We start from the raw sequence: 13,119 nt of genomic DNA on the forward strand, positions 1-13,119 counted from the left end.
GCATGATTTTAGAGGCCGTTTTAACTGATCCAGTTCTTGAGTTGCTGTAGCCAATTTGTTCATTATTACTTCTGAATCTACACTATTCAATACCCCCAATCCTGTCCCTAAAATTCCTGTCGCATCCCTTTTTTGTCTTTGAACAGCCCGAGCCTTTAGCCAGGCAGCCCATCCCCATTGAGTTGATTCCAGATATGGAAGGCACTTTGGTTGTATGTCTGTCAGATTCACCTGCAAATGCACTTCCACCTGTTTTAGTGACCACTGGGGATTAAACAATAGGACTTGCTGGCCAGTTTTCCGTATCACATGTGGACCTATTTTAAAGATTCTTGGTTTTGACTTTAGCACTTGCCCAGCAATTGCTTTTGTAGCTCTTACAGACATGACAGGTGGCAGAGTGGTTGCAGTAGACTGCATGGGGTCAATTCTGACCCTGTAGAACAATGCCTGTCCCCTTGACCCTTGTCCTAAGCATGTTACAAAAGTTGTCTTGGTTAAGGTAAAGTTAAACCAACACATTGATTTCCCTTTGCACGATTCTCCAAATTTATATGGGGACCCTATCATTCTCACACCTATCATAGTGTCTTCTAACACTGGAACTAGACCGTCCTCATGATATACTTGACAACCCACTGTTATTTCATCCCCCGTTTTTCCTTCTAATTGGTCAATTTCATCCTTATCGTCCCTTCTCCACTGGTCCCCTTGGTATACCTTATTGTTGTTAACAACCACCATGGCTAGTTTTTTTCTTAAGTCCACATCCTTCACCATCACGGCATGATTTTTCTGGGCGTGATTCCAAGGCCAATCTTTGGGTTCCTGGGCACAGGCAAGAAGGGTAATCCTAAAACATATTAACAGTTCCAACTCACGGTTGATCATTTTGAGGTCTTAATCCGAAAGTTTTTGTTTGAATCTGAGTTTTAATGGTCCAGTGCCTGTCACCTCCCAGCGTTGTTTAGGAGCCTTCTTGATCCTAGTATGATGTATCCATGATGTGTGTTCTTTAACTTTCACTGCAGTAAAGGTCGTAAGCAGCACCTGGAACGGCCCCTCCCATTGTGGTTCCAATGTTTTTTCTGCAAGAGACTTAACATACACATAGTGTCCAGGCTGTATATCGTGTACCGGTCCGTCTAACCCTCTACCCTGAGTTCCGAATACATGTCTCCCAATTTTGTTAAGTTGTTTGCTTAATGCTATCATGTATGAAGTCATAGTTTCCTCTCCAATTTGCATTGATATTCCCTTTTGCACTGCGTAAGGTCTGCCATATAACATCTCAAAAGGACTCAATCCTTCTTTGGCCCTCAGTTTTGCTCGTATGCACAAGAGTGCCAATGGGAGAGCTTGGGGCCAGGTCAGGTTTGATTCCTGACCGAGTTTTACTATTTGCTGTTTAATCAAATGATTCATTTTCTCTACTTGGCCACTGGATTGGGGATGATATGGGGTGTGAAGCTGCCAATCTATGCCCAGATAGTAACTGACTTGCTGGACTACTTTGGAAACAAAGTGCGACCCCCTGCCTGAGGATATGGTCGCTGGAACCCCAAAACGTGGAATTATTTCTTGCATTAATACTTTTGTCACTTCTCTGGCTTTAATCGTTCTGGTGGGGAACGCTTCTGGCCAACCTGAAAAGGTATCTGTTAATACCAATAGGTATCGATACCCCCCTTTTCTTGGAAGTTCTGAAAAATCAATTTGCCATTGTTGTCCTGGTCCGTTTCCTTTTCCAATCTGGCCTACTTCTAGATTAGTGGTATTCTTAGGATTAGTCTGGAGGCAAAGGTCACACTGTTGAGTCACTTGCCTTACTATGGTATACAAATTTCTGGCTCTAATATTCCTAACTAAATATCGGTATAGGGCCTCTGCCCCCCAGTGTCCTTTTCTGTGCTCTTCCCTTACCAGGTGTCTGGTCAAATAAGAGGGAATTACTATCTTTTCTTGGGGAGTGACAGCCCAACCTTCTTCATTATATGATCCTTCCAGATCTGCAATAAGCTTTTTGTCTTCTTTCGTGTAAATAGGCTTACCTTCTAAAATAGTCTGTCCATCAGGGACTAAAGCACCCTCCATTTTTACCTCTCTTTTGGCTGCTTGTTTTGCCTCTCTGTCCGCCAGTTCATTTCCTCTTTCCAAGTCGGAATTCACCTTTTGGTGTGCCTTCATATGCATGATTGCCACTTTTCTTGGAAGTTGGACAGCTTCCAGTAGCCTCAGAATTTCCTTCCCATGTTTAATGTGTTTCCCTTGTGAATTTAGCAGTCCTCTTTCCTTCCAGATTGCTCCATGAGCATGAACTACCCCAAAGGCATATTTTGAGTCCATATAAATGTTCACAGTTTTGCCTTGGGCTAATTCTAAAGCACGGGTCAGAGCGATTATCTCCGCCTTTTGTGCAGATGTACTCACAGGCAGTGGTTCTGATTCCAGTATCTCTTGGGTGGTAGTAACAGCGTACCCAGCATATCTTTTACCGCTCAGGACATAACTGCTCCCATCTGTAAACCAGTTCTCTGCATCTTCCATAGGGCTGTCCTTAAAGTCTATATGACTTGAATATGTTGCCTCGATGGTCTCCAGGCAGTCATGTTGCACTGGTTCTCCTGTGTCTCAACTAAGGAAAGAAGCTGGGTTGATAATGTTAGTCACTACAATCTCCACATCATCTTGTTCTACCAGTTCAGCCTGATATTTTAGGAATCTTTGGGGTGAGAGCCAATGCCCTCCTTTAATTTCCAATACTGCTGACACTGTATGAGATACTAATACAGTCATTTTCTGGCCTAATGTGAATTTTTGTGCTTCCTGTACATTTAGGATTACTGCTGCAACCGCTCGTAGGCATCCGGGCCAACCCTTAGTGGTTGTATCCAGTTGTTTGGAGAAACAGGCAACTGCCCGACGGTATGGGCCTAAGTCTTGTGCCAATATTCCCAATGCAATTCCCTGTTTCTCGTGTGAAAAGAGAAAGAATGGCTTACTTACATCTGGGAGTCCTAAAGCTGGAGCTGACATCAGGGCCTTCTTTAGTGAGTCAAAGGCCCGTATGGCCTCTTTATTCCACTGGAGGTTCTTCTGTTCAGTGACAGTTAGTGCATATAGTGGCTTAACAAGTAATCCATAGTTATAGATCCATAGCCTGCACCAACCAGTCATTCCCAGGAATGTTCGCAACTCTTTCACTGTTTGTGGTCTCGGAGTCTGACAAATTGCCTCTTTCCGAGCTTGTCCTAAGGTCCTTTTCCCAGCACTGATTTCGTAGCCCAAATAGATCACGCTGCACTACTTGGGCCTTCTTTTTAGATACCCGGTAGCCCTGAAGTCCCAGAAAATTTAAAAGGCTTACCGTCCAGGTTACGCAGGCCTCTTTCGTCTTAGTGGCAATTAGGATGTCATCTACATATTGCAGCAGCTTTCCCTCTTCAGGTGGAGTTGGGGCTTCCCATAGTTCAAGGTCTTTGGCTAGTTGGTTGCCAAATATAGTGGGGCTGTTTTTAAATCCTTGTGGCAGCACTGTCCAAGTTAACTGAGTTTTACGTCCACTCTTAGGATTTTCCCATTCAAATGCAAATATTTTCTGACTGGCTTCGAGGAGAGAGAGACAAAAGAAGGCATCCTTGAGGTCTAAAACAGTAAACCAGATTAGTTCAGGAGTTAGCTTTGTTAACAAGGTGTAAGGGTTTGCTACCACTGGGTAGAGATCTTCCGTTATTTTATTTATTGCTCTTAGATCCTGAACTATCCTGTATGACCCGTCGGGTTTCCGGACAGGTAATATGGGAGTATTAAAATTAGATTCACACTCCCTTAATAATCCTATTTGCAAAAACTTGTCTATAACTGGCTGGATCCCTTCCCAATCCTCCTTCTTTAAAGGATATTGTTTAATTCTTACCGGTTGTTGTCCTTCTTTAAGGTTTACCTCTACAGGTAGAGTATTCTTCGCCCTCCCAGGGGTATCAGTGGCCCATACTCCACGATACACTTGATCGATAATTTCCTCGCTAATTTCTCCTTCTGTGGGGACACTAGTTAAAGATAAGCTCATGATTTGTATAAGTTCTTGGTTGTTTACCTCCAGAGTAATCTCTCCATGGTTAAAGTTAATGGTTGCTCCTAATTGTTCTAACAAGTCTCTCCCCAGGAGCGCTTTTGGGGAGTTCGGTATATACAGAAACTTGTGTATGCCTAACTGCTTTCCCAATTCATATTTCAAAGGTTTGCAAAAGTATGCCTTTTCACTTTGGCAGTGGCTCCCACCACCATGATATAATCTTTCTCCAGGGGTACTAAATTCATGTTCAAAACTGAATATGTTGCTCCAGTATCCACTAAAAATTCTACTTCTTTTTGTTCTTTCCCTAGCTTTATTGTAACCAGCGGATCCGCTAGGGTAGATTCCCCGGGTCCCCGTCATTGTTCTTCTAAATTAGCTAATGTCTGCCGCTTTCGGCGGTTTCCCCTTTTTCCTGTGTTTCCCCATTTCTCTGGACACTGCCTCTTCCAATGTCCGAACTTTTTGCATATAGCACATTGATTTCTGTTAAGCGGCTGTCGCTCCGATCTCCTTTGCTCCCCTTCTTTTATTACTGCCAAGATTTTCTTGTGCCCTTTCTTGTAGTCCTCTTCCCTATTCCGAAATACCCTCCATGCCTCCTCCAATAGTGTCTCTAAGTTCCTTCCCCCAGGAGGAGGTACCTTCTGAAGTTTTCTCCTAATATCCCCTGTGGCTTGCCCTAGGAACAGAGAAACCAGATGTTGTATCCCTGCCTCTGAAATTGGGTCTAAGGAAGTGTTACAGCGCATTGTATCTCTCAGCCGATCCAGGAACTCTGATGGGGACTCGGATGGACCTTGTTTAATTTCATAGAGTGTTGCCCAATTTATCGTTTTAGGGATAGCCCTTTCCATTCCCTTTGCAATCCAGTCTCGGTATGCTCTTAATCTTTCCACATGTGCAGACCGATTGGGATCCCATTTCAGGTCATCTTGTAAGGGGAGGAACTCCTTATAGTCCCCCCCAGTAGCTCTATAGTGATCCTCAGCCAAATTTTGTGCTGTTTTTAAAACCAGCTGTTTTTCAGTCTCAGTTAAGTGATCCAGTAGCAGCTGCATGTCTTCCCAGTCAGGGTTGTGTTGCCTTATAATGAACCGAAAATGCCTAGTCACACCCTCAGGGTCATTTCGGTAGTTTTTAGCTTTCTTTTCCCATATCTCTAAATCAGAGGTAGAAAACGGCACTTTAACCAACATAGTGCCCTGGGGTCCCACCGCCTCTCTGAGGGGTGCTTGGAGAGCTTTAGGAGTTCTTCCCCGCGTCCTGGAGGAGATTTGGCTATCTGGAGAAATGGACTGTTCCTCCGAGTCCTTGTCCTGTTCCTGGGACTGAGGAGGGGGTTTGAATAGGTCTTCCAAGCTCTGCTCTTTCGCCCTTCTAGTCTTATCTGTTCTAGTACACCTCTGTCCGATGCTGCATGATGAACAGGACCTTTTTAGTTTTCCTTTAATTTCTCCCTTATAATTCTTTTCCAGGGCAAGCACTAAAGGGTCTTGTGGTGGGACTAATCCACAATCCCTCTGCCACTCCGGGTGATTCCGGAGGGTGAAAAACATATCTGCGTAGGACACCTCGTCCCACTTCCCATCTCTCCGTAAAAATAACTAATTGCAGCAGCGTATGGTAGTCTAAGGTCCCATTCAGTGGCCATTTAGCCTCCTCTTCCAGTTCGTAAAGTGGCCACCACTGATTACAATATTTAATCAGAATTTTCTTGCTTTCTGTGCTTCCCCTCCCCGCTATGTCTTTCCAGTGTGTTAATATACAATCTAATGGGCTTTTCTTTACAATTCTTCCCTGCTTATTCCCCATTATTATTTCTTCTCAAAATCCTTTCTTTCCACTTATAGCAGTTTCTACACTGTCTTTCAGCCGAGAGGTTTAACGACACCTCTGCTTCCCAGCACTCTGCACACCTCGACCTCCTCTTATCAGACACACAGTACCACTTACATCGACAATCTACGCCCTCTGCTAATACCCATGCTTGGTGAGAATTCCCTTACCGGGGGGGGGGCAGGAATACAAAGAAAGCAGGGGATTCTTCCACGGACCCGGGGTTATAATCGGCTGGTTGTTCCCAATCCAATGCTACCAGCTGCCCAGAAGGAGTTGTGTACAGACCTTGTAGCAGGTATAAATCATCTCCCCGTGCCAACCATTTATTCCTTCTACACAAATAATCACTAGATTCCAACCCAAACCAACGGAGAAGGGATCCGCTTTCCCGGTTCATGCGATGTTTTCACAAAACATACAAAGACAGTGCATTACTTAAACAGATAGAAACTTCTCGTTTGTTTTGCAGCGGCTGCGTCTCACTCACGCCCTGCAGGCTCTCACTCACACAGCAGCGGCTGCTCTCACTCACACCCTGCAGGCACACACAGCAGCGGCAGCTCTCTCAGGCAGCAGCGGCTGCTCTCACTCACAAAGCCGCGGCTGCCTCTCACTCTTAAAGGGCCCGTCACACCTTCCACTCACACCACAAAATAAAACAACAACTAGGTCCGTGTAGCATATATCATAAACCATTAACAATTTGCCGTAAGTTCAAAACCAGTATATCCACAAGTAGTGCACTATACAATAACAGCCCGGAAAAATAGGGTAAGATCTTACAGGTGACGGTAATTGGTAATTACCAGTGCCCTGCCCAAATGCAAACTGCCTCTTATATACCAGTCATCGGTAGTTTGACCCAAAAGACCTTACACATTTCCCTCGGCTTTCCAACACCAGAACCAAATGGGTATACCCCCTCCTTGGGACTACGCTGTGCACCAGACGTCTCTGCGCGTTTTACCAACAGCCCGTTACCCTTTAAACATACCTTTGTCCGCGATTTAGATGGTCCTTGTCTACTCCCGCAGTGGACAGCTGGGAGCGGAGTTCCTCCGAGAAAAGCTCGGGGTGCGCACCTAGGATGTCCAACCCTCAGCAGTGTCCCGGCAGCCGAGTAGAGAGTCCCATCTGGGTCGCCAAGTTGGCTTGCAGAAAAACTAACTCCACAACTGTTAAGTTGTAAAGTAGGTATGTTTATTCAGCGCCGAGCACATGGGGGATCGCTCCTCCACAAGCATGCGCACCCCTTGCAGCTCTCGTCCTGCTTATATATTACAAAATAATGCATATTCATAGAATGCTTATACATAAACATAATATTTCCCCGCCTCCCCTCGCTTCTCATGGTAATTAGGTCTCCTCCTCTTGCGTCTGCGCGTTGAGCTCCTTTGGTGGTCGCAAATTCCTGGGCGAGGGTCGTACAGATGAAGTATCTCCTCTTCCTCGCTGATGAACTTTTTACCTTATTCTTCTGCACAGCCTCAGTTGTTCCCTGGCTCCTAGCTAAACCGCAAGGCCAATTAGTGTTAGGATTTGAGGTGATCTATTGCTGATTTGTACTACTTCAAGGACAATAGGAAGCTTCTGTTTGAGCCAGAAGATAATATCTTAGCAACAGTGTCAGCCCCTGGTATGTCTTCACGTATAGCCCCCTCATCTTGGCGCAAGCTCTGCACCATCAAACTAAAATTCTTTAAATTCCCTATCTCAAAACTATGGACTAGAGTATTGTTTATTAAGATTTATGTTAAGCTCAATGTAAAGGTTAGGCAACAAAAGATATGAAATCGCTTATGCAAACAGATACCAGACACCGCTTGTGTAAGATAAGATAACCGCAACTGCTTACACAAACTAAACCAGATATCGCTTATGCAAGCATAACAGTTGCTGCTTGTGCAAACTAAAGATAACTGTAAGATGTTCTGAGAAACTGGCAGAAGTAAGACGAACAACTCCATATAAGGACATATGAGTGAGGGGTCAACTATGGGACAAAGGAGGAAGACTTCTTACTTCGGCCTCAACGACCACCAGGAGGCAGAAAACGACCCCCTAACATCAACTGAAGCATGCACAGAGTACCTCCACTATTTCAGGAACATGGAAGTAAAGATGTATAAAAAGGGACTGTTTGAACTAATCAGTACGGCAGTTGGCGGAGCGCAGACTCCCCTGCCATCCAGCGCTGTCTTTGCTCATATTCTATTTGCTATAATTAATAAAATTCTAATTGGATTATGATCCATTGTCGTCGCAATTTATAACACGCCGGTAGGGGCCGGGGCAGGTGCTCGCTCTGGTGGCGCTCGGTGCGGCGCCGCCTCGTCCCTCCGCGCCCCGCCTGAGGGAGCCCCGGGGCGGAGGGGCCGCGCTCCCCGCACCCCCAGCCGCCGCTCCGGCGGGGCCCGGGAAGTGCCTGAGGCGAGCTGGAACGGCGGTCCCGCCGCCTGGCCGCGTTCCCTCGGGGAAGGTGTAGCAGGCGGCTGCCGCCGCGCCCGACGTTTCCCGCGCCGCCCTCACCCCCCGGCCGAGGCCGGCCATGGCGCGGCCGGCGGCCGCCTGCGAACCGGCGGTGCCGCCCTGCCCACACTGGCTGGCACTGGTAAGGGCCTGGGGCTGGACCGGGAGGCGGGTTACCACCCCCAACCCCCCCCCGGGAGGCGCTGGGCCTCGGCTGGAGGCTTCTCCTGAACAGCTGTGTGACCTCGGAGAGCCTTGGCCACAGAGGGAATTTACATAGGGCGGCTCTGGAGCGAGCATCGCCTCTCGGCTCGCTGCTGTTCACTAGAAGTGGAGCTGGGGGGGAAAATAATCAATTCTTGTGTCTTACAGTGAAGAAAATGTTTGGAAACTTTGTGACTCCATCAGGAGTCAGGATCAATACCCTTTAGAAGAATTCTCTGCTGCTTTCATATCCAATGACGGGAGGATGGTGAGTCAGTGAGATGTGATCTGAATGCGGCTATGGAGAGATTCAGGCCTTTAGACCACAGCCCAGTGTAGGTGAGTTGTGGTCCAGGCCTAGACCACAGCCCAGCATCGGCAAGACGTGGTCCCAGGCATTTTAACCACAGCTCAACATAGGTGAGATGTGCTCCCAGGCCTTTAGACTGTAGCCTGACCTGTAAGTGCAATGTGGTCCCAAGCCCTGTTGGCTCAGAGGCACACACACCACACCACGTGAGATTATTTAGTTATCTGATGCACTCCGGACCGTGGGAAGAGGCACGATGTCACTATGAGCTGTGGGTGTAGTTGTTCCCTGTAATCTGTCAGTTTAGGAGGATGATTATATTGTGCAGTCCAGAGTAGTATCTCCAACTTCATGCTTCTGAAAGTTAGAAACTAGAGAAAATTCTCTGACTGTAGCACAGATGTAGCGTGCGGAAGCGGGTAGGTTAGCAAAGAACCGGCCAATTAACCTGGAATTAATCTGTATTAATCTGAAAGGTTTTATTCACTTCAAATCCGTTCACTTTCAACTTTCAGATTCCACTCTGGAAGCAGAGATCGGGACATGGCAATGAGACTGTTGTCTGGGTAAGGCCTTCTCTTCTCTCTCAGTAATTTCAAGTGCATCCTTCTGTAGTTGGATAGTTGCAGAATCAGACATGGGCAGTGTCACCCGCCTTCACTGTAACCCACTGATATGTTTATGTTCCATCTGAACATAGAGAAACATTTTTTTACTCTGAGGGTGATGGAGCACGTTGCCCAGAGAGGTTGTGGAGTCTCCATCCTTGGAGATATTCAAAAGGAGATGGTCCCAGTCAGCTGGCTCTAGAGGTCCCTGCTTGAGCAGGTGGTTGGACTAGATGATCTCCAGAGGTCCTTTCCAACCTCAACCATTCCATAGTTTTGTATTAATATTTATTATTCTTTTACAACAAATTTATAAAGAGCCTCTATCTGGTGCTCCTTCTTGCCATTTGTAGTAAATTAACAGCGAGACAGTAAAATGTACAGGTGATAAACCTTAATATTGGCAAGAGTATGTAACAGATTTGTGGAAATTATCATCTGAATAGTGTTGGAGCTACCAGGTTTGTAGAATTTGAAATGGATGTCTGTATTTATAAGTAGATGGGTGAAAAAAATCCATGTAGGCCTGACTGAGGATAGAAAAATATAACCACGTAATGTATTCAGTGTCAGCAATTAAACTGACCCATAAATGGTGGCTTTGGAGTGTCATTTGATCAATTAATGTAATTGAGTAATTGCCACTACAGAATTCCTTTCAAGTATGTATCATTACAGAGTTCTTTCAGTTACCTGGCACGGAAAAAAGCTATTTCTTGTGGCAATTTCTGTTTCTGAAATTCGTCAAAATAATCTGCAAACTCCTGAAGCTCTGCGATGGCTGAATCGTTCATTTTCTCCCAAAATATCAGTATTTCTCATATACATAAAAGGTTTAGTTTAAAAAGAGAACCAAGTGTTATGAAAATTATCTAAAAAGGAATAGGAGAGTCAGGAAAGGCCACCACAGGATATGGATTTCTCATGAAAATTAATGAATTGAAAGGTGTTTTAACTTTGACGGTTTTGTGGATCATAGGATATGTAAAGCTTGTAGTGTAATTTTTCTTATACTCTGTAACAGAATCTTCTAAATATTGTGGCAAACAGTTGTATATGCGTTTGGTCTGTTCAAATAGCTTGCCCAAGAGGTTTTCCATGCCAGTCCCTTTTGGGTTTATGTAATATTGAAAGTGTCAAAAGCCAGTGCTTCAGGATCATTTTGTGAGTGGATTTAATGTAAGGTTTAGTAAACTGTTAACAGCTACCTTTAATTTAATTTTGGAAAACAGCAGTGTACATACCCGACACCTAACATAAGTAACCACAGTGTCTCCAAACCTCCACCACACCTGTGTTTCTTACAAGTTAAGAAATAAAACTGCACCTCATAAGCCAAGTGTCAAGACAAAATTGTTACCTTGAAAAGTGTGATATAGTACCCATAGGCATTTTTCTTCCCTGCTTCAAGAGCTACTGCAGGAATTCATCTTAGTCTTATGGTCCTCTTGATCTGAGCAGTTTGCTCCTTTCTCAGTGGCATTTTGTTTCAGCTGCTTCTGCCAGCTAGACACTCGGCACTTAGATTCACAGCTCATGTAACTGCAACAGGTACAACATCTGTTGTTAGAAGAGATCACTAGGTAATTTTAATGTTAAGCTACCATCATATGTTGTTGGGAGCTTTTATTTAGGACTGGGTCTAAGCCAAAAATGCTTACCCCACTCAACTTTTGCCTTTTGGTGTGGGATTTGAAAGAGATTTGCTGTTTCCTTAGGAGCAGCATACACTTTAGTTTAGCTGTCGAGGCTTGAATCAAAGGAGGCTGGAAAGGAAGGAAGAGAATATCAAGGTTTCTTGAAAGGCACCAATGGATGAGACAGGCATCAGGAAATCTCTCTCCTGGTGCCAGAAGTGTTACAGGCTTAATACTTGAAGGGCAGAAAGCAGTATTTAAAGAAAGGATTTGTAGCTTCTGCTTTTAGGAAGCATTTTTTTTCACTCTCATGGCCAGTATCTCACTAACAGTTGTTAATGGCAATTACCCTTCTTCCCAGGACTACCATGTTATTCTACTTCATGTTTCCAGTGGGAAGCAGAACTTCATTTATGATCTTGACACAGTGTTGCCATTTCCGTGTCCTTTTGATGTGTACAGTGTGGAGGCCTTTACGTTGGATGACAGCCTTCATCCAGAATTTCACAGGTGACAACATAAAAGATAAAGACCGTGAATGTTATTAAATGAAATTAAAGTTCTCTTTGTGGATGCATATTGACACATTTTTGCTGAACTCCAGTAAAATAAATGCACTGTCTGTTGTTTTTCTAAAGTTCTTTACCTTAGTCTCATGAAAAGCTCTTTCCTTTCCTACTGCAGTTTCTTGTTAACCAGTTAACTGCTTGGCACAATATTGCTGATTTATGTATTTAATGAAATTAATGCTCCTTGATGGGACAAGTTCTTGTTCCAGCTGACTAATGCAGTATTGTATACATGCATCTTCTGATACAATTTTGCATTATTATTTAGGAAAATCAGAATGATTCGAGCAGATTTTTTACTTGGAAGACGTTTGCTTCAGACAGATCTCCTATGAAAGATGCAAATGGGAAATGGCAGAAACCTCCTCCTTCATACCCTTGCATTGAAACTGCAGGTAAGCTGCCAGAGCTCCTTTTTCCTGCTTACAGTGTTGAATGACGTAGTCCAAGACACACACAAGAAATAAATATGCTTCCATAACATGTGTCCAGAAGCACATCCAGCTAGTTTCTTATTTCATCTGGAAAAAAAAATAAAAATAGGGCTATGAAGCATTTGGCACTTGCTTTTCTGAACATGTAAAGTCTAGCATGCCTCCTGGCATTTACCATTATCAAACGTTAATTACTCATCTTCACAAACTGAGTGGAGAATGAATTAAGTAATACTGTTCTCTCGTTGCAGCACGGAACTGAATCAAAGAGGTCAAATAATTTGGTTACGGTCACAAAGTGAATTTCTAACACACTAATTATACTACACTTTAGTTGTCAGGCCCCATCCTGCCAGAGCCGGTTATTTTAACAGGAGGCAGTTTTCAGGCTCTGCTCAGTGTGCTGCGTTTGCCTGCATGAGATGTTTGAGGTTTTCCTACCAGTGACCTGAGGACACTTCAAGGCAAACTGGCAAGTCAGCAAATTTCCCCCAAGCCTTAAGCCTCTTTTAAGTGATCATCTAGATAACAGCCCCTGGGCCAAGCAGAGAAGTAGAGACTTGGCATCTCTTCTATTTTGTAGAGCTGCTGAAATCATTCTTATCACACCGCATTTCAGCTTATTCTGGTGTGCTTGGCAAGCTGGCTAACATTTGCCGTGTGTGTTTGTTTTCTCATTTGCCATGTGTGTGTTTGTTTTCTCATTTGTTTTCTCATGGAGAAAAGTGTGGTGAAATTTTGCTTTGAAAGAGTTTTCATGTTATTGCTCTGCATATTTGGTTTTGTTGCTTTTTTAATAATGCAGTACTGCTATGTATTTATGTTAGAGAAGACAGGGTCAAAGAAACATGTTTTGTGTTTATGTCCCCATTTATTGCGGTTTTAGGTTGCTGGGAAGTTAATTCTCAGTCTTTGCTCTGGCTTCCAAGGAAGCTTCGTGTTTCACACTGGAGTAGAAATGAATTATGAAT

This window comes from Athene noctua, unplaced genomic scaffold (assembly GCF_965140245.1).
Source record: "Athene noctua unplaced genomic scaffold, bAthNoc1.hap1.1 HAP1_HAP1_scaffold_79, whole genome shotgun sequence".
Lineage (NCBI taxonomy): Eukaryota > Metazoa > Chordata > Aves > Strigiformes > Strigidae > Athene > Athene noctua.